The sequence below is a fragment of the Balaenoptera borealis genome, assembly GCF_965194805.1.
Source record: "Balaenoptera borealis genome assembly, chromosome: 9".
NCBI lineage: Eukaryota > Metazoa > Chordata > Mammalia > Artiodactyla > Balaenopteridae > Balaenoptera > Balaenoptera borealis.
In genome coordinates this window covers 10,807,883-10,827,075 of record NC_138873.1, presented here as the reverse complement: position 1 = coordinate 10,827,075, position 19,193 = coordinate 10,807,883, and positions in this window count along the sequence as shown.

The following is a 19,193-nucleotide window of genomic DNA, read 5'->3' as shown; positions in this document are numbered from 1 at the left end:
GGATCAAAAGCATGTGTTATTCCAGCTAAGGTTAGCAATAATTTATGCTGAATAAATTATATGCAGTTTAGCTACTTTCAGCCAGGGGCACAAGAAGAAGTTATGCAATGCAAAAGGCTGCATACACCAGCATGTACTAGCATGCTGGGACCAAACCAGGCTGGGACCATAAAACGTGATCCAAGCCCAGTTTGTTATTGGCTTGGTGCAAAGCCAAGTCGCTGGCTCATCTGGGAGCAGAAGCACCTTCCCAGTTTCTACCCACTCACCTTGCCTAACCTACCCCTCGCCTGGCCTGACCTGCAATTGTGAAGTATAGAAAGCGTGCCTTCAAAATAAAATGGAAAAGTAATGCACCATTTAGAAGTAAAAATAAATACATGTAGATGAGAGATGCATGCTCAAAAAGATGCTACTGATAAAGGTGACAAAATGTAATTAATTCTCTAATGAATGGAGAATGGATTCCAGATCTAGAGGATGTCTATAAATGCTGAGCCAAAACGTTTGCACAGAAGTGGCAGGGAGCCTGAGAACAGTTCCAGAAAGATCCGCCCCAAGAATCCCCTTTCAGGAGCTAGAGTTACATGGGGACCAGGAGAAGGTGGGTCTGGCTCACTGTCCTTGCCCTTTCTGAGAGAACCCAGCCCACATACGCCTTTCCATGACTGAGCCAAACAAAGGCAAGACCTTTATTATAGGAACATGGGCTTAAACTGTCTAAAAGGCAAATGCATTAGTATGTTCAGTCACCTTGCGAGTTAATGACTAGACACTTAGAGCACAGGGGATCATTATTCCAGCATATCATCAGTGAACTTTCCAGAAAGCTAATTAAAGGATCCATTAAAATGCTTACCAGAAAGTGAGGTTTTATCACAGAATCTCATTCGCATTTGAAGAATTTGCAAGATTTTCCCTTTACATACTCCCACCACCTTTCATTTCCTTTCCTGTGATCTCTAAAGATGAGCGAAATTAATTAGGGAGATTCTTATTTTCCTTTTATCATAATTTAGGTATCTCATTATTTCCCCCCTTTTCTAATAGTGTTTGCTATCAACCTAACATGGTAACCCAAAAGAACTAGAGGCTGACAAATACTATTCAGACATTCCTCTGTTTACAGTAGCAGCAGGCCACACTTTCCCAGAAAATTCCCTGTTTGTTTCTTTTACATCAGAAGTTGTTCTTAGATCATTTTTAGGTCTTTCAATATCCTTTATTGGTGTCCTCCAAAGTGAGGTACACACAGGGTGGGGACAGCATTCATCCAGTAGAGTGTGGGAAGATACACTACGCCTTCTCTTTACGTTTCTTTTGTTCCCTCATCCGATGGTAATTTATATTTTTGTCTGTGTCTTACAATAAATAAAACACCTTACGTAGCAATGCCTACATATCATTTGTAAGTAAAAATAAATAACCATAAAGGAGGCATGTGGATTCAAAAGGTTTTACAGATGAGGTGAGCAGTCTGAAGGGGCCCCAGGGCCAGCCTGGAGGACCACAGCGCCAGTTCAGGACCGTCTGCCACGTGGTGTCCACAACTACGTGGAGCCACTGCCGTGCTCACACCACACCTCTTTAAACCGCTCAGACTCCACATCTGAAAAGAATGAAAGGCAGCTAGATTCCCTAAAGATTCAGAGTCATCTGTGATTTAAACTTGCTCTTCTTGCATTCAGGAATCTTAAGGAATGGGCAAGTAAAATTGCTCAATAGGCCCAGAGTGATGCTTTCCCCTGAACTGAGGAAACTACATAAAACAAACAGAAAATGCCAAACTAACCTGTAAGTTTGATCATTGAATGCATGGATCCACAATCTAGCCTTCCTCTTTCCCCAAAAAGTAAGGTCTGAATTAGCACCACCTTTTCTTTTTAACTAACTCTCTTGGTTGTTTTTTTTTTTTCAGTTATAAAATAGTATGTGGCTAGCATAAAACTAAAAAAAAAAAAGATAAAAAGAAAGAAAGAAAGTTGCCTGTGATGGCATTTTTTTTCTAAAATCAAAACTCCAGAGTTAAAAAATCTACTGAGAAAAATGTAGCATCATCACAATGGCTATATCTTGTCCTAATAAGACCGGACTGAAAGGGACAGTCACTGTCTGTCATACAGTGGTAAACTTTGGGGACCAACAAGGTATCAGACATCAAATTCTACATCAATGAATAACCCCTGATGAGCACATTTCTATGTCAGTCCTCTCACAAAAGACCCTGGTGACTCTTGACAATGACAAAATCTTTCTGAATACTAAAAGTATTTCCCCTTCCCTTAATCTTTGTATTCACTACACTACCAACTATTAATGGAAAATTGATTTCGTTATTTCTGATGCTTAGTCTATCTTATCTACGGAGAAGTCAAAGGGAATCCCTATGGATGCAGATGGAGGGAACCATTCCTTACACATTTTTGTATATGATTTGGAAAGCCTAAGAAAAAAGACAAATCACAAGAAAAAGAAATTTGTGTCCTGCAGAGTAAAACTCAGTACCTGGAAATTTCACTGCAGGAAGTTGAAATTGACAGATAGAAACTAGACCAGTTTCATAATATCACTTCACAAACTCACAGTGAAAAACTCTTCTGAAAGTCTAGCTCTATTTTTCAAAAATATAATAAAATGACAGAACTCAAGGGCATTAAGAGGTCATCTTTTCCAGCCTCCTGCCTCGGGCAAAGGAACACTTCACCAGACAAGATAAATGACAGTACGTACTGTTTTGTTTTGCTTTGTGTTTTTTAAATATCCAGAGATATTCAAAGTGCTCTTAGTTACTTGACTTGACCAGTGTCCAATCAGCCTTTTAGTCATAGAACTTTTAACTGGACTCATTGTAATTTAGACTCATTTTCTTTTGTTCAATTCTCTATAAAGGATGAATTGATGATTGGTATATTGTAAGAATATCCCTTGATATATTTGAAAAGAGTTTCTGCCTTCAGTTTCCAGGAGTATGGTGAACTAGATACTCTAGCCAAACTGTTTGCTACAAACAACTAAAAATACTTAATTAAATCCAAAATCTATCTTTTAACCTGCATCAGTGAGTTGATAAGAAAATAAGGAATACTCAGAAGCCAAAATCCAGGTCAAAGCCAGACTCTGAATGAACAGCAGAGCCCCAAAACTGCCTTTCACCTGATGTCATTAGTCAAACCAGATGAACTTGAACTTGGTCTTCAAGGCCTCCGGATACTGGGAACATCACACAAAGCCTAAGACGGAACATAAAATAGGAGATACACACTCCACCCCACACAAAGATACAACATCAAAGGGCTGAAACCTCAACATAAGTAAACCAAAAATAAGTCCTCCACTCTCTAGGAGATCACAAGGAAGATTATGCCTTGAACTTCAAAGCTGGAAAAAAATCTTCCCTGCAAATTTTTAACCACAAAGAAACCCACCTCAGGTGAGCTTGGATTTCAAAATTATACAATCTGGCATTCTGGAAAACTAACACTTTTATTTTAAAGGGATCCCAGGTTGGCCATGCCCTCCAAGCATCTGGCTAAAGAAAATATAAATCATCTAAGAAGGACAGGACACCAGCTTCAACACAGATCTGATAAAGTTCCCACAGATATGCACCAAGAAAATATGGACCACAAGGAAGCCACCAAAATATCAAGGAAACAAGACACCCTAATAGTGGACTGAGTTTCTAGAAGACAGTAAGTTTCTAGTTGAATACAAAAACGAGAGGAAGGCAATAAATTAATAAGTATTAATATTTGTTGCCTGATAAAATATAGCATGACCATTTTTTAGGAGAAACAAGCTTCACTACCACCAAATTATAGGAATAATTTCATACACAGATTGATACATAAAGGAGGCTTGTTTATCTGTGGGTTTGACAATGTCTTCATTAACAGTTTTCATTCTATCCACTCATGCACATTTATTGCATGCCCACAAAAGGTGAGGGACCAGGTAGACAGATGTGGAAACACATGGTCATTTCCCTCCAACAGCTCATAACCAAGTAGGAAAAATAAGAGACAGTAGTTAGTAGTTTCTTTGTTTTTCATTTGCTTAGTTTTCTAAGTGTCTATCAATTTTTTTCACATTTCATCAGATCTAAAAAATTCACCTCTGTATTATTTGCCAAAAGCTCAAAATTATCATACAAGCCATCATTGATATTTTTTTCCTAACACCCTTCCATGCAGACCTTTCTGTCCTCCTGATGATACACTGTTTGGAAATATAAGCATATGGTAAAATTATAAAGAAAAGCTAGGGAATGCTAAACACAAAAGCTATTAGTTATATTTGGAAGGAGAAGGAAAAGGTTCGTACCTGGCGGAATACAAAGCCGACTACAAAGGTACTGGTAATGGACTGACTGATCTGTAGGTTCTCTGTCATCCTGAGACTTGTTTCCCCCACTTTCTTGTGGCCTTGTTCTTGGGCCCCCAATCATCTTCTTTCATGGTTTCTGCTCTCACTTGCTAGACCACAGTATCCTTTAAATATATCTCTATATGTTTAAATATATATGCCATATATAAAATACATATTTAATAAGAAATACATGTTTTAGTTCTTTCACATCAGGAAATTCTCTTATTGTACCTTCACACATGACAGACAGTTTGGCTGGGTACAGAATTCTATTTGATAATTATTTCTTCTCAGAAGTTTGCAAGTTTTCTTGCATCCAGTGTTCTTGTTAAGAAATCCAATGCCATTCTGATTCCCAATACGGTTTTTTTACTCTGGAAACTTTCAGGATCTTCTCACTTCCCCTGTACCCTGGTATGTCATAATGAAATGCCTTCATTCATTCTTTATTCATTCATTATGCTGGATACTCAATAGGCTCTTTCAGTTGAAAGATTCATGTTCTACAGTTGTAGAAAATTTTCTAGTATTAGTTCATTCATATTTCTCTCACCTCCACTTTCCCTCTTCTCTACTTTTAGAACTCTTATTAGTGGCATGTTAGAACTCTTGGATTAATCCTCCAATTATTGTCTTTTCTCTCTTACTTTCCATCTCTTAATTTTTTGGGTGCTTTGTTTTGTTCTGCTCTGTTTGGGGGAGAATTCCTCAAGTTTATCTTCCAATCATTCTATTGCGATTTTATTTCGGCTTTCATATTTTTAATTTCCAATAGCATTTCATCCTCTCTGGTTACTCCTTTTCCACAGTCTCCTAGTCTTTCTTCATATATGCAGTATCTCTCCCTCTCTCCTGAATTAAATTTAATTTTAGTTTTCTAGATGTTTTTATCAGTTCCCTGCCTTGCATCTATTTCCTCTAAAGTTCCTTTCTTTCACTTTGTTTCAGTCTCTCTCATTTCACAGATCATCTGTCTCAAATGAGTAGTGATTCTTGGCTGTCTACTTTTATTTAAGACTGAAGCCCTAAAATCTAAGTGGAAGCTCTAGTTGACTGGATTGGGCTTGCTGAGTAGCAGTTTTCACTATAGTGTGATGGGCTGTTAATATAATCTTTTCATTAGACTAACTACAATGTCAATATGTAAAGGTCTTTTCTTTATGGTCCTATTGTTTCTCCACAGAAGAACCTATCTTCTGCCCTGGTTGGATTTATGTGTGTGTGTTTAGCGGGTGGGGGCAGAGGAGGTTAGGATAAAATGCCTGACTTCCAGCCTGTTAGTAGCAGAGTAGGGGAAGGGACCTAGAGGTCAGTTACAGACATTCACTTCATCCTTGCCCTTCCCTGTGCCTAGTTGTCCATAAATTCTAATCCTCTCTGGTTTCACTTATCCAAAATATAAACCTCTCATCTCCTGCTTGTAGAAGTAGTCAACTGGATGCATACGATGGGGCAGGACACAAGGAATCCAACCACTGTATATACAGACTTTCTGCCCTTCCCTTCTCCTGTTTTCAGCCTGGTGTCTCGCCACTCCCTGCCATCCACAGTCCCTAGGGCCTCAACGTGTTCACCCTCTCCAAGTTCTGGGCTGCTTGCTCCTCACGGTCTCCCCTGTGAGGACCCTTGGGGTTGTCCTTTCCTCTACTCTGCTCACTCAGCTGCAGCTCCAGGCTTCTGGAAATAGTCTCTTATTTGCTGGTGTCTCCATTCATCTTCTTTTCATGTTTGTAGGTTTACCCATTTTTATTCCTTTGCTGCCATTTTAATTGGATATGGGGAGGGAAAGGAGGTAAATATGTGTGGACTTTCTGCCATGTTTAACCAGAAAGAGTTGAGTTGAACTTTGAATGGCCTGGGTGATAACATGTACCCATCATATCGTTCAGACTATCTCTCAGACCACCCTCAGCCTATTTAAATATCTGGCTCCTATCAGCAAAGGCAGACACTGTGATTTATCTCTGTTGCATTCTCAAGTCCTACAACAGTATATATTTGTGGAATGAATTAAATTCAGATGGTTTAATTCTTAATCATCTACAACAAAATCATGCCTACCATTTATTTGTTGAGCACCCTGAATATGCCAAAACCTAGTCTAAACACTTTACAGATATTATTTTATCCAATTTAACCCAAATGACAGTGCTATGATGTAGATACTATTAGTCATGTTTACAGATGATAAAATTGTGGCTCAACTGAGCTAAATGATTTGGTGACACACGTACAGTTAGCTAAAATGTGACCCAGCATTCATATCTAAATCTCCCTCAAGCCAAAGACCTTGCTTATTCCACTTGACCACACGGCTCCCCACCAAGATCTGACATCAAGAGGGAGTAGAAGCAACACTACCTACACACAGGCATGGCATGAAAGGGCTTAAATCCAGAAAGTATTACCAAACAGAGATGGGATGCAAAAAGATGATCTGAACCAAGGTTAAACGTTGTTGACTGCTTATCTGAATTTGGCAGTTCAGAGTTGAAGACTACTTTTCAAACCCCATAATTAGTATGTGTTGCATATGGTAGTTCTGAAAGTACTTTCCAACACATTATCTTGTTTAAACTGCTAAACAAAATGATAGGAAATCGACTAGATGTGAACAAGGTGCTTTTAAAGTCCTGAATGAAGAGTTTTTGAGCAATATTTTTATTATGCAGGTATAATATATTTCAGAAGAATATTTGAGTAACTAATATGACTAAAAATAGAGAAGCAAAATGCATACTGATTAACACAGTGAATTAAGTATCCCCAACTGTAAGTATGATTCAACATCATATTCCGCAGGAAAATATTTGGACTTGGAATTATCCGTTGAACAACATATTTTCATTCAAAAACATATTGAAATATAAGCAGCTCTCACAACGCTTGCTTTTAGAATCATCAAATTTTGGCTTTGTTGAAATTACTTCTCCCATGGCTTCAATTTTTTCTGCATACACAATTTCATACCCAAATTGTGAAACAAAAACAGAATTTGTCTCATGGCAAAGGATGCCATGCAACTAGATTCAACATATTTTGAAGCCCGACTATAGATGAAGGTCTGTGCTAAGCATTCTAGCATATTTAAAGCTGAACAAGGCATGTTTCCAAACATCAAGGGAGGAAGCATATACGTGCAGCATAATACACGGCGGGCGTGGGCAGCACTGCACTGGATATAGACACGTTTGCTATGGACGTTCAGAGAAAAGGGAGCTATCGGAGTCAAGTGGATGAGGGGCTTATGAACGGGCCTTGGAAGCACGGGGGCCCTCAGCAGGCAGGAATGGGAGCAAAGGGCATTCTAGTGCAGGGGGCATGGTGAGAAGACTCCTGAATGGGGAGGAGGAAGCAAGCAACACCTGCATATCAGACAGAAGTGGCTGGGAGCATGTCTTAGAGTCCTAGGGCCGCCATTAACAAAGTACCACAAACCTGGCGACTTAAAACAACAGAAATTTATTTTCTCCCAGTTCTAGAGGCTACAAGTCCAAAATCAAGGTGTCAGAGGGCTGGTTCTCGCTAGAGGCTCTGCACGAGAATCTCCTTCATGCCTTTCCCCTGGCTTCCGTTGGCGGCTGGCAACCCCCATGTTCCTCGGCTTGGGCTGCGCGGTTCCAATCTCTGCCTCTATCTCCACATGGCCTTCATCTCTCTGTGCTTCTGTTACCCATCTTCTTCTCTTACCTTCCCATGCCTTCCTTTCCATCCCCTTCCCTTTCCTTCTCTTATTCTCAGGACTTATCCTTGGATTCAGGACCTACCCTAATCCAGAACGATATCATCTTAAGATCCTTATCTCTGCAAAGAGTACATTTTTCCAAAAAGTTACATTCTGAGGTTCATGGTGGACATATATTTACCGGGTACAATTCAAGCCTCTCCAGGGCATCCCTCACATAAATGTATAATTTAAAGAATAAATTTCCTGGGAATTCCTGGCGGTCCAGTGGCTAGGACTCCGTGCTCTCACTGCCGAGGGCCAGGGTTCAATCCTTGGTCGGGGAACTAAGATCCCATGAGCCACACAGCATGGCCAAGTAATAATAATAATAAAATTTCCTTGTATTTATATTTGGTTATGAATTGAATCAAAAAAATATCCAAGCAATACATTCTTAAAGACAATTTGATTGTCATTTTTCTGAATTTAATATTTTTTTATTTTTTTATACAGCAGGTTCTTATTAGTCATCCATTTTATACACATCAGTGTATACATGTCAATCCCAATCTCCCAGTTCATCACACCACCCCCACCCCCACCCCCACCGCTTTCCCCCCTTGGTGTCCATACGTTTCCTCTCTACATCTGTGTCTCTATTTCTGCTCTGCAAACTGGTTCATCTGTACCATTTTTCTAGGTTCCACATACATGTGTTAATATACAATATTTGTTTTCCTCTTTCTGACTTACTTCACTCTGTATGACAGTCTCTAGATCCATCCACGCCTCTACAAACGACCCAATTTTGTTCCTTTTTATGGCTGAGTAATATTCCATTGTATATATGTACCACAACTTCTTTATCCATTCGTCTGTTGATGGGCATTTAGGTTGCTTCCATGTCCTGGCAATTGTAAATAGTGCTGAAATGAACATTGGGGTGCATGTGTCTTTCTGAATTATGGTTTTCTCAGGGTATATGCCCAGTAGTGGGCTTGCTGGGTCATATGGTAATTCTATTTTTAGTTTTTTAAGGAACCTCCATACTGTTCTCCATAGTGGCTGTATCAATTTACATTCCCACCAACAGTGCAAGAGGGTTCCCTTTTCTCCACACCCTCTCCAGCATTTGTTGTTTGTAGATTTTCTAATGATGCCCATTCTAACTGGTGTGAGGTGATACCTCATTGTAGTTTTGATTTGCATTTCTCTAATAATTAGTGATGTTGAGCAGCTTTTCATGTGCTTCTTGCCCATCTGTATGTCTTCTTTGGAGAAATGCCTATTTAGGTCTTCTGTCCATTTTTTGATAGGGTTGTTTGTTTTTTTAATATTGAGCTGCATGAGCTGTTTATATATCTTGGAGATTAATCCTTTGTCCGTTGATTCGTTTGCAAATATTTTCTCCCATTCTGAGGGTTGTCTTTTCGTCTTGTTTGCAGTTGAATTTAATTTTTAACCAGTTGGCAAGGTTTTGAGATCATGGCCAGGTCCAAGTGACTGACTGCTGAAGGAGACTTTCCCGAACCCACCTCCCACCACATGAGTGGAAGTACTAGCCAACCAATACTACTGGATTCACAGCTATCCCAGAAATCGACCATGAGCAATGCCACCCTGTGCAACTCTTCACCTCCCATACCAAGAGGAGGACTGATCTCAGTATTTGAAAAATGCTCTGCAAAATCCTAAACAAGAGACATGAATCAAAAGCACTGTAAAAATTAGGGAAGAAAATAAAGTCTAAACTAATCCAAAATTTGCTTTATGCACAGGAAGCATTTAGAAGCTGATTCTTAAGAATGGATTTTGTAGGGCATTTCATAATTTCCTTAATTATGAAAAACACTTTTTATTGGATTAGAAGTGCAATTCAATGCTCTTTGGGTCCTGGATAAAGAACTCAGTAATTGTTATAAAATGATGGACAGGCTTTCAAGCTCCTGCACTTGTTTTCTGACTCTGTGATTTAAGTGTGAAATTGATCTGAAGTCTGTATGAGTCTTCTATCAAGTATGCTCAAATGTAAGCAATGCGGTTTCATTTACACTAATCCAATACAAAATATTCTTTTGCTGTGCAAAACTCAAATGCATCTCTTAGAATAGAGTCCAATTTATGTCATGCTATAATCATAGCAGTCCTAAACTAATTTAGCACCCTGAAGAAGTTAATTAACATCATTAAAAAGTGCATCCAGTCAAGTATAACATGTGACCCAAATAAATAATTGAATGAACTTTCCTATTCCAGGGGTGACATGTTCCAAGGCCGTCCTCTTTCATCAGACTGGTCAACAATTGTTTGAAACATCTGACACGGACCACATTAGATGATTTTCATGAAGGTGTAAACCTACATGGCAGCCTAATAAACAACTTAAGTTTCATGGCTGACATTGATTTATACATCTTCTAAAGACATGGTGCATGAAATGATCAGAACAGTCAATAATGCAAGTAAAATGTATGGGCTAGAGATAAGAGAGCAGAAAACAAAATCAATGCCTTCCAGCTATTAACAGCATGCAGCAGAGTTCATAATAGATGGCATTAAACTTGAACAAGTTGCATCATTCAAAACCTCAGAGAAACTATCACTCCAACAGTAATTGCAAGAATAGCATTCACATAAATGAGTATATATGGCTTTAGCTTTGTCACTGAAGGCATTTTACCAACTAAAAGCTGCTTCGACGAGTTGTTTGGGGTGCATCCTTATTGCAAAATTTTTAAAGGAGGTCACTAGGCATACTAATAAATATCATTAGGTGCATAAAATTTAGATAATGGAGAAAGTCAATATATTGCTATAAACCTTCACACACAAAATAGATGCACAAAGGGCGAAGCAATCAGCTGCAAATGGATGATTTTTTTTCCTTTAAAGGAATGAAATCGAGTGGAATTAAATATCGCTGTCTGTAATCAACACAGTCATTTTTAAGCCCTACAGGTCAGATAAGTTTCTGTTTCAGAAACATGAAGAGAGTTCTAGCAAAGTATTTGGTGTAGCTGAGTGGCTGAGCACATTGACTTGGAGATCAGAGCGACCTGGTTTGATTCACACCTTTACCACTTATTAGCTTTTTCATTTAACCTCTCTGGGCCTCTGTTTATTCATCTGTAAAATGAGATTAATTTTAAGTACCTTGAACTGTTGTTGTGAGAATGTAATAACAGATGTTGGAGGAGTCCCTGAATAAACTGTTTCTATCTTTATGTTCAGTATATATATGAATTTGTTTGTCCTTATACCAAATTTCTTAGAGACTGGTAAATTAACATAAGTATTTCAAAACAGGGGCAGCCCTTAATAATCTCTATTTATTATGAAAATTATAAAATTCAAACCCATAGCAGCTTACTTAAAGAAGCAAATGGTCAAACTGCTCTCCGGCAATTTAAACACACTCTGGAGAATGATGCTCTAATAGTGACACACTCACATACAGGTTTATTCTCCACTTCATCTTTCTTTATACATTATCCAGGTAAAGGAGGATTCAGATAATCCTAGCTCACATTTTCCATTTAACCCTGAAATGATTTCAAGTATCAGAGGATCTTTTCAAAATTCCAGGTCAGCCACCCACAGCTTTGCATCTCAAGAGCACATTCTATCATCCACCAGTATTGCTGCAACTTCAAACGTGGCAGCACCATTTGGAATTTCTACTGCTTTTTTTTTTCCTTTAGGCAGCATGCATGAGTAGAGTCACATGGCACATCTCTAATGGCAACTGGTAACTCTTCATCACACACTTATATAAATTATCACCTTTTTTTCCTCATTTGTGTCATGAACAACTGTTGCACTATGTAAACATTTTGTTGAAATACTGTATATGAAAATGATCATATGTTAGGAATGCAAATGACCGCGTCTCAGGGCGTCAGGGCTGAAATATTGGCTCTAGGTAGGAAAGTGACCATGGCCCTGGCCCTGGGTCATTATTCAGTAATGGAAATAGAAACATTCTCAGCCTCTCCACTAGCCAGAAAGGTGATTCTGCAGCAAAGGCTGAAAAGCACAGCTGCTGCTGGGCCAGTGTCCCCAGTACAGAAACTTCCTGTTCAAGCAAATATCTTTTCACTGAGCTCCACAGAGAGCCATCAGTGGTTTTTTTCACCCTCCCCCGCACTAGAAAAAAGCTGCATAAAATGCCGATTCTCCATTCCTATTTTCTGAGCACCCATTGTAACTGTTGTAATGACAAACCTGCCCCAGAACACTTCGTGATTGGGGGATACAGTAGTCAAGTTGGGAAACTGATGGTCAACGAAATGCCTCAAAATAATAACTCCACTAAAAATAGAAAACTGAATCACTGGTTTGATCATTTGGGTTAAGTCTTTAAATCAACCCAGTGGTTTAAAAAGTAACGTGGAGGGAGGTGTATGTTTAATAATCGCAGAACTCTCTGTAAAAGAAAATCATACATAAAAGCAAGAAAATGATACAAGCAGAACTATTAGCACTCAGGGGGCAGAAAGGACAGTGCGGCCCATGGGGCAGTTTTCAGACCCTCTCTGCTCTGACCACACCAGGTACTTGCCCCCAGAGACATTTTAATCCCATTGGGAAAGCAAGGATAACAAATATCCAATGACAGAACAATATGAGGGAATAGGTGGTTTTTCCGTGTTAAAGTGTATGATATAAACTTACTTTCTGTAGGAGTTCAGAAAAGGGAGGGGCTGTTGGTGCTGAAACAGCAGGGCCCACTTTACTGGGCAGGCACATTTGCCAGTCTCTGATGGGGCTGATCTGCTTAGTTCTGCACCTTAATGCCACCCTTGTGCCTTTGACTGTGTCACTCCCCAAATACAGGTGCCCCCGCTCCCTGCTCAAGACCCTCCATCTCAGTGCGGTTCATCCTTCTCTCTGGAGCTGTGTCTGATCACCGATGGCCGCCACGTTGGGGCATGCGGCACCCGTGCGCCCCTCTTCCACTGAGCACCTCCCCACCACAATAAAATATCTATAAAGCCTTTGTACATAGTCAATACTGCGGAAAAAAGCAACTCAGGACCTTGCATATACTGCTTGTAATGATAGAAATTGGTTTGCCCTCTCTTTGTACAAACCGTTTAACCCATGCATTATCCTTCTAGAAATCCTAATAACATTCTAATAATTTCACTTAAAGAAGTTATCATAGATGTTATGAGGTCTTAGCTGCAAGGATATTCATTGTTTATAATAGTGAAGTTCTGAAAATACCCTAAGTGTCCAATAATAAGGAATGCATGGAATGGAATATAATGCAGCCATCAAGTACAGTGCAGTAAATGAATACTTACGAGCATAGAATATGCTAACCAGATATTAAGTGGGAAAACACAGAATACTACACAGTAGACACAACGTGATCCTGCTATATCTATATCTATATAAATATATATATATTATTGATATATACTATTATTTATATATATACTATTATTTTTATACATAAATCCTATAATTTAGGTATGTATATAACAGTAGTTTATATGCATAAAAACTGTCCACCATCGAGTGAAGTGCATTCATGATTTTACTTGATTCTTCTGGTATTTTTCTGATTTTTCATTGATAGAGGAAGCAACTCAAAGATGTTTATAATGACTATTCCTGCAAAACTAACATCTTCCTTTCTATCGTGAAATATTTTATACCTACAAATGAGTTTATGGAATAACTTAGTAACTACCCTAAGTATCCACCACTAAGCTTGTACAACTCCTTTTTTGAGCAACTTTGCTTTTAGCACAGGGGTGTGAGAGATGAACAAAAGTAGTTCAGAATGCTGAAATGCTACATGGATTTACCCTGCAGTAATGAGAGGTTCCTTTCTGACCCCCTTAAAACTCAGTTTTTAACTGCCTAGACTATCTCTAAAAAAACCCCTTTCTCCCAGTCTCTGCACCAGTAATAGTAACATATAATACAGTGCAAAGAACCATGATTTTTCCCTATTCAGGGAGCTGTTATCTGCTGTGGTAAGCTGGCCGCAGAGCCTGGGCCCAAGCCTGCACATGGCTTACCTCCTGATTCACTTAAATCTTTTTGCTTCTATCAACCACAGGGAATGGGGACACTTACAGGTAACAACTGACAATTTGAGCAGAAAATATAGAGAAAAGCTGTGTAAAGCAAGTGGCTCAGATTATAGCTGTTGACTTCTAATATTATTTGATAGATGAGGCCACTACAATTATCTACTGCTCATGGGTTCCATTACTGGAACAAGAAGAACACAAAATAAGGGCAATTTCCCAAACAATATATAGGACCACTTAACTTTGTCAAGAGCCATTTCTGCAAGTGAAGTCCTCCTTGTAAAAGACATGAAGATAATGTGCTGCCAACTTGACATAAGCATTTACTTCATCCCACATTAACTGCCTTTGGTTATTTCTGCCATGCTCTAGTTAAGGCCAAATTGGATATTATTTTTAACTAAACGTTTGTTTTAAAACGCATTCATGGAATCTACAATTTTCCCCTAAAATTAAGTAAAAGGAAAAGAGCTCTAAGAAAAATTTGAAAACCCCTCAACGGGTGAAAGATTGAACAAAGTTTCCACCTTAATTTTTTCATGAATCTTCCTCGCAACTGGCTACCTCAAAATTATTGGAACACTCTTCATTCTTGAAAGAAAAAAATCACTCTGTGGTTTAACCTTATGTTACTACTTAAAGATCAAAAAGAAACTCTGTCTCTAGAGGAAGAAGAAAGCAAGACACTTTTGCAAGACAAAAAAATAAAGCGCCTGAGCTGTGAACTGAGTTACTGCATCCATGTTAACTAGTCATTAATTTTGCATTTTGAGTTTGGATTGCGCCATTGGATGGGATGAGTTTTGGAAATGTTAGAAGTGCATCGGGAATTACACAACTCCCCTCACCTCTACCTTGGAGAATGGAAAGAGGAAGGAGGACCCTGAGGGAGAGAAGAAAATGTTTAAATCAGAAAAACACAGGATAACTCCTAGTGAGGACCTTACAATGAATAAATTCCTACCCATGGTACTCTAGAATGAGGGAGGGGAGCCTGCCAGCAAGCTCACCCGAAGAGTCTTAACTTTGTCTCCCAAATAGAGTCCACACGTGTGAACTTAAATATTGCCTTATTTCCTAAATTAAAATCCCCCTGATATTTTTCTCTCTTCATTCTTTTGCTTTGATGCATTTCCAAGCCAAACTATGGGGAAGTCTAAAAGGCGTACAGGATATCTGTAAGACTCCTTTCCTTCCCTCTCCTTTTCTTTTTTTTATCCCACTTTTCAAATGATTATCAGTAGACCAGGCCTAACTATTGGCAGGGCTGTGTCCCCACCCTTGACCACATGCTACAAATGAATTCTCGTAGGTACTTATCCAAGAAATGCCCAAGTCCCTTAAAATCTGGGTCACTGTGAGCTTAGTACATGGAGCTGGTCAAAAAGCTTGCTCCTCTTCAATAACACTCAAGAGAGATGGTTAAGTCTGTACAGTTTAATTGTAACATTCAAGATTTTTTTTTATTATTCTTTCTCAGCTCCTGAAGTCTTTTAAGTCTCTGTTAAAAGGACCTCTACACAAAAGGTAACGTCATCCAGGAGAGAAAGAAACTCACACTTGGCCATACCACTTCCACTTGGGCATTGATTAGATGTCTTTTTTTTAACAAATTCAAAAAGAAAGGGGACACGATTTAAAACTAAAATAGAACCAGGCACATTGTACAAAGGATTATTTCAAGTAATTCTCCTTGAAACTATAACAAAGGAATGTTTCCTGGGGATTAAATGGACTGTCAGGTAATCAGAAAAGTTCTTTTAGGTTTTTCCTCAGGAAGAAAAAGAGCACTTTGGATGGATTTTTGTTCCTGGCATTTTGTGACACTTTACAGCTTATTCCCTGGTGTCATACCAATTTATTTTATTATTCATGAGCTCCGTGAAGGAAGGAATGATCTTAGAGGTCCCCAGCTGGACCACACTAATAGATCCTTTTCCTATCCTCCATCTACTTTTACTTTAATATGGATAAGATTGTTTTATTAATGAGAGCAAATGGGTTTCCTGAATATCAGGCTCTCCTTTGGTCACTCTGGAACCCAATAGACTTGATTAATTGATTTTCAACTTTTTGAACACCCAGACTATTTTTGACACTGTACTTTTAAAAAATTAGGACATAAATAAACAAAAGCTGTACCTCCAGGAAGTTACATTCTAATGAAACAAGACTGACCTCCATTACTAATTGATGACGCTACAGTCAACTATCAATTATTCATGTAAAGATTATCCATGACACACTTCGTAGAGCATCCATTGTGGATTTCTAAATCCCAGGCTTTCCTACTTCTCAACCATACAGACTAAAGGGACGCAATGTCAAACATCTCACCACTCTATAGATTTAGCTACAGGGGAAAGCGAGCCAACCTTCCTATAGATCTCAGTCTTCATCCAGGGAATAGGCATGGAGGACTTTGAATAAGGTAGTATGCTAGGCACTACAGAAAAAGATGAATTAAGTGTGTATAAGGTATACCAGATGCTCACAGATAGGAAGGGCTAATTCTACTGGTGGAAAGGAAGAGGAAAGTGTTTCAATGGGACAATGACACTTGATCAGAGTATTGAAAATTGAGGGGGTGTTGAGGGGTGGACTGAGTGAGAAGACATTCTACACAGAGTATGAGCAAAGGCACAGAATTGTGAAATAGCACGATGCACTATGGACATGACCATGGGGTTGGCAGGTGGGAAGAGTTACTAACAAGAGATAGAGCTGAAGAGATAAGCCAGAAGTGGCCTCAACAGGACTTCTTTACTTTGGGACTTGAAGGGAAAGTGGGGAGTGTAGCCTGACCCCTCCCCCACTCAGTATATGGCTTAGGTAACAAAGTAGGTGCCATCACTAAGACTGGGAAGGCTGGAGGGGAAACATAATGAGCTCAGTTTTGGACATTTTTCTTGCTATAGTGCTGAGAGCCATGAAGAGGTTACAACTCTTAATATCACACCTGGGCTCCACGGGTGACTGCTACTGGGTTTATAGTCAACTAAAACCAACAGATTATTCTCTCACATGCCCCCATTACATAAGATAGGTCTCCCATAACCTATGTAGTTTCTTTAGCCTAAATGTAGATATCTGTACTAATTCAGACAGGGACAAAAATTCAAAGATCAAGGATTGGTTTTTATATTGCCCAATCTCAATTTTTTTTTTCAATTGGGTATAGTACTTATTCTTCTGCTTTACTTTGGACATGTAGACACTACCTAGACCATGCTGGAGACAACTTCTCAGGTCTTAAAAAACCTGCATCACAATTAACATTAAAGTTGGACCACATTGACTACAGAGGGAAATGGTACCAAAATGCCTAGGAAATGTCACTAGAAAAATAACATATTCATTCGCGTATTCATTCATTCATTCATTCAACAAATATATATGGAAATATACATATTCATTCAAGAAATGTGCCCAGCCAGTGAATGAGGGAGACTATTAAGATTCTGCCCTCACAGAGTTGACCTTCTAGTGGATGGACACACACCAAACGTCAGTGTTTGGCGTTTGTATGTGTATGAAGAAAATGAAATGGAGTGAGATGCCTGTGGGTGATGGCAGTTTAGGTGGGGTCGTCAGGGAAGGCTCCCCTGAGTAGAACACATTGGACTCAGAGCTGAAAACTAGGAAAAAAAGTCAGACCACGATCAGAGGGAAAACATTCCAGAAAGAAGGCGAGCAGAGGAACTAAAGCTGGAACTGGGGTGGTGTGTTCAAGAAACAGGAAAACCCTCAGGATGGCCGCAGCAGGGTTGGAAAAGGGGAGCGTGAAGCGAGCTGATGGGGGGAAAGCAGGAAAGCAGATCCTGGAGAGACGTGAGCAAGAGTTTCCGCTACATCAGGATCAAACCCCGGTCCCAGGCCTTGTTAAAGGGCCTTCAGTCGTGTGACTTCAGCTCTCAGAAACTTTTTTTCCAAATCTATCAAAATAGTAGTAGTAAATATTTCCATCACTTGAGAAGAGTAAAGGAGAGAAACTATGCAAACTGCCTGGCACATCGGAAGAGCCTAATATAAATGTTAGTTCCCACTCCTTATCCTTTTCTTCTTTTAACAGCAAAAAGGAAGCCAATGTAGATTGTGCACGTTAAAAAAAAATGAGCCTTTTCTGGTCTAAATGCGTGAGGTCTTCTTTCTGGCAGCTCCTCCTGATTCCTGGAGTTGACCTTCAGAACATCCCCTTCCAGGAACCCCAGGGGCCAGAGGTCAGGGTTGCCAAGATAGATCAGGTGATGTGATGGTGAAAAATGTTCCCAGGTGAGCAGGGGACCTTCAAATTAATTTCCTGTGTAACCCTGGCATTTGTGAGCTGAGGTCTCACAAGTTGAAAATAAAACAGTAGCTAACTCTGCAAGATAAATGCTTTTTAAAATCAACAATTACTTTGAGGTCCTTGGAGAAAGCTGCTTTAAAATGCAGGTTATTCTCCTTGATCTTCACCTGTTTCCTGCCTCCTGGAGTTTGGGGCAGGGTGTTGGGGGACTGGGTAGGCATGAGGGAATACGGAATATTCCTGACTTGCCAGCTTCCCTCCCCAGCTCCCCCGGATGGCAGACTGAGTCATTTCTGAAATCTTCTTTATGTAAGACTCCTTTCCTCCTTAGTCACCTCCCCATCATCCCTTCGTCTTCTCTGCATTCCCAGAAGCCCCCGACAGGTCTGGCCCTGCCCCATGGTTCTCACTCATTCCCTCCACTTTTAGCTTCTCCTCTCAAAATCAGAAGCATTTCTTTTTCTCCATGACTAACGCTCTGCGATTCCATGTCCTCTTGCCACACACAACAAACGCTCACTGAAGGGCCAGACACCAGAGTTAAGTGTCCCCAGACTCTCCTGCTGCCTGCATTTTGGTTGAGTACCCTGGCAAAAGAGGAGGGTGGAAAAAACAATCACAACTCACTCACTGTCACAATGAATGGACCTGCTGAGGTGCTTACTGACTTTAAACACTGGCGAAAAAAAAAAATAGGAGTTGACCTATGTACAACCTTTGTCTCCATCTCCATGAAAACTCAAGCCTTAGTCTTGCTTTAATATTTGCTTAATAAAAAAGATACTTGTGGGGTTTAGGTATAGAGAATTAATTGTAGTGG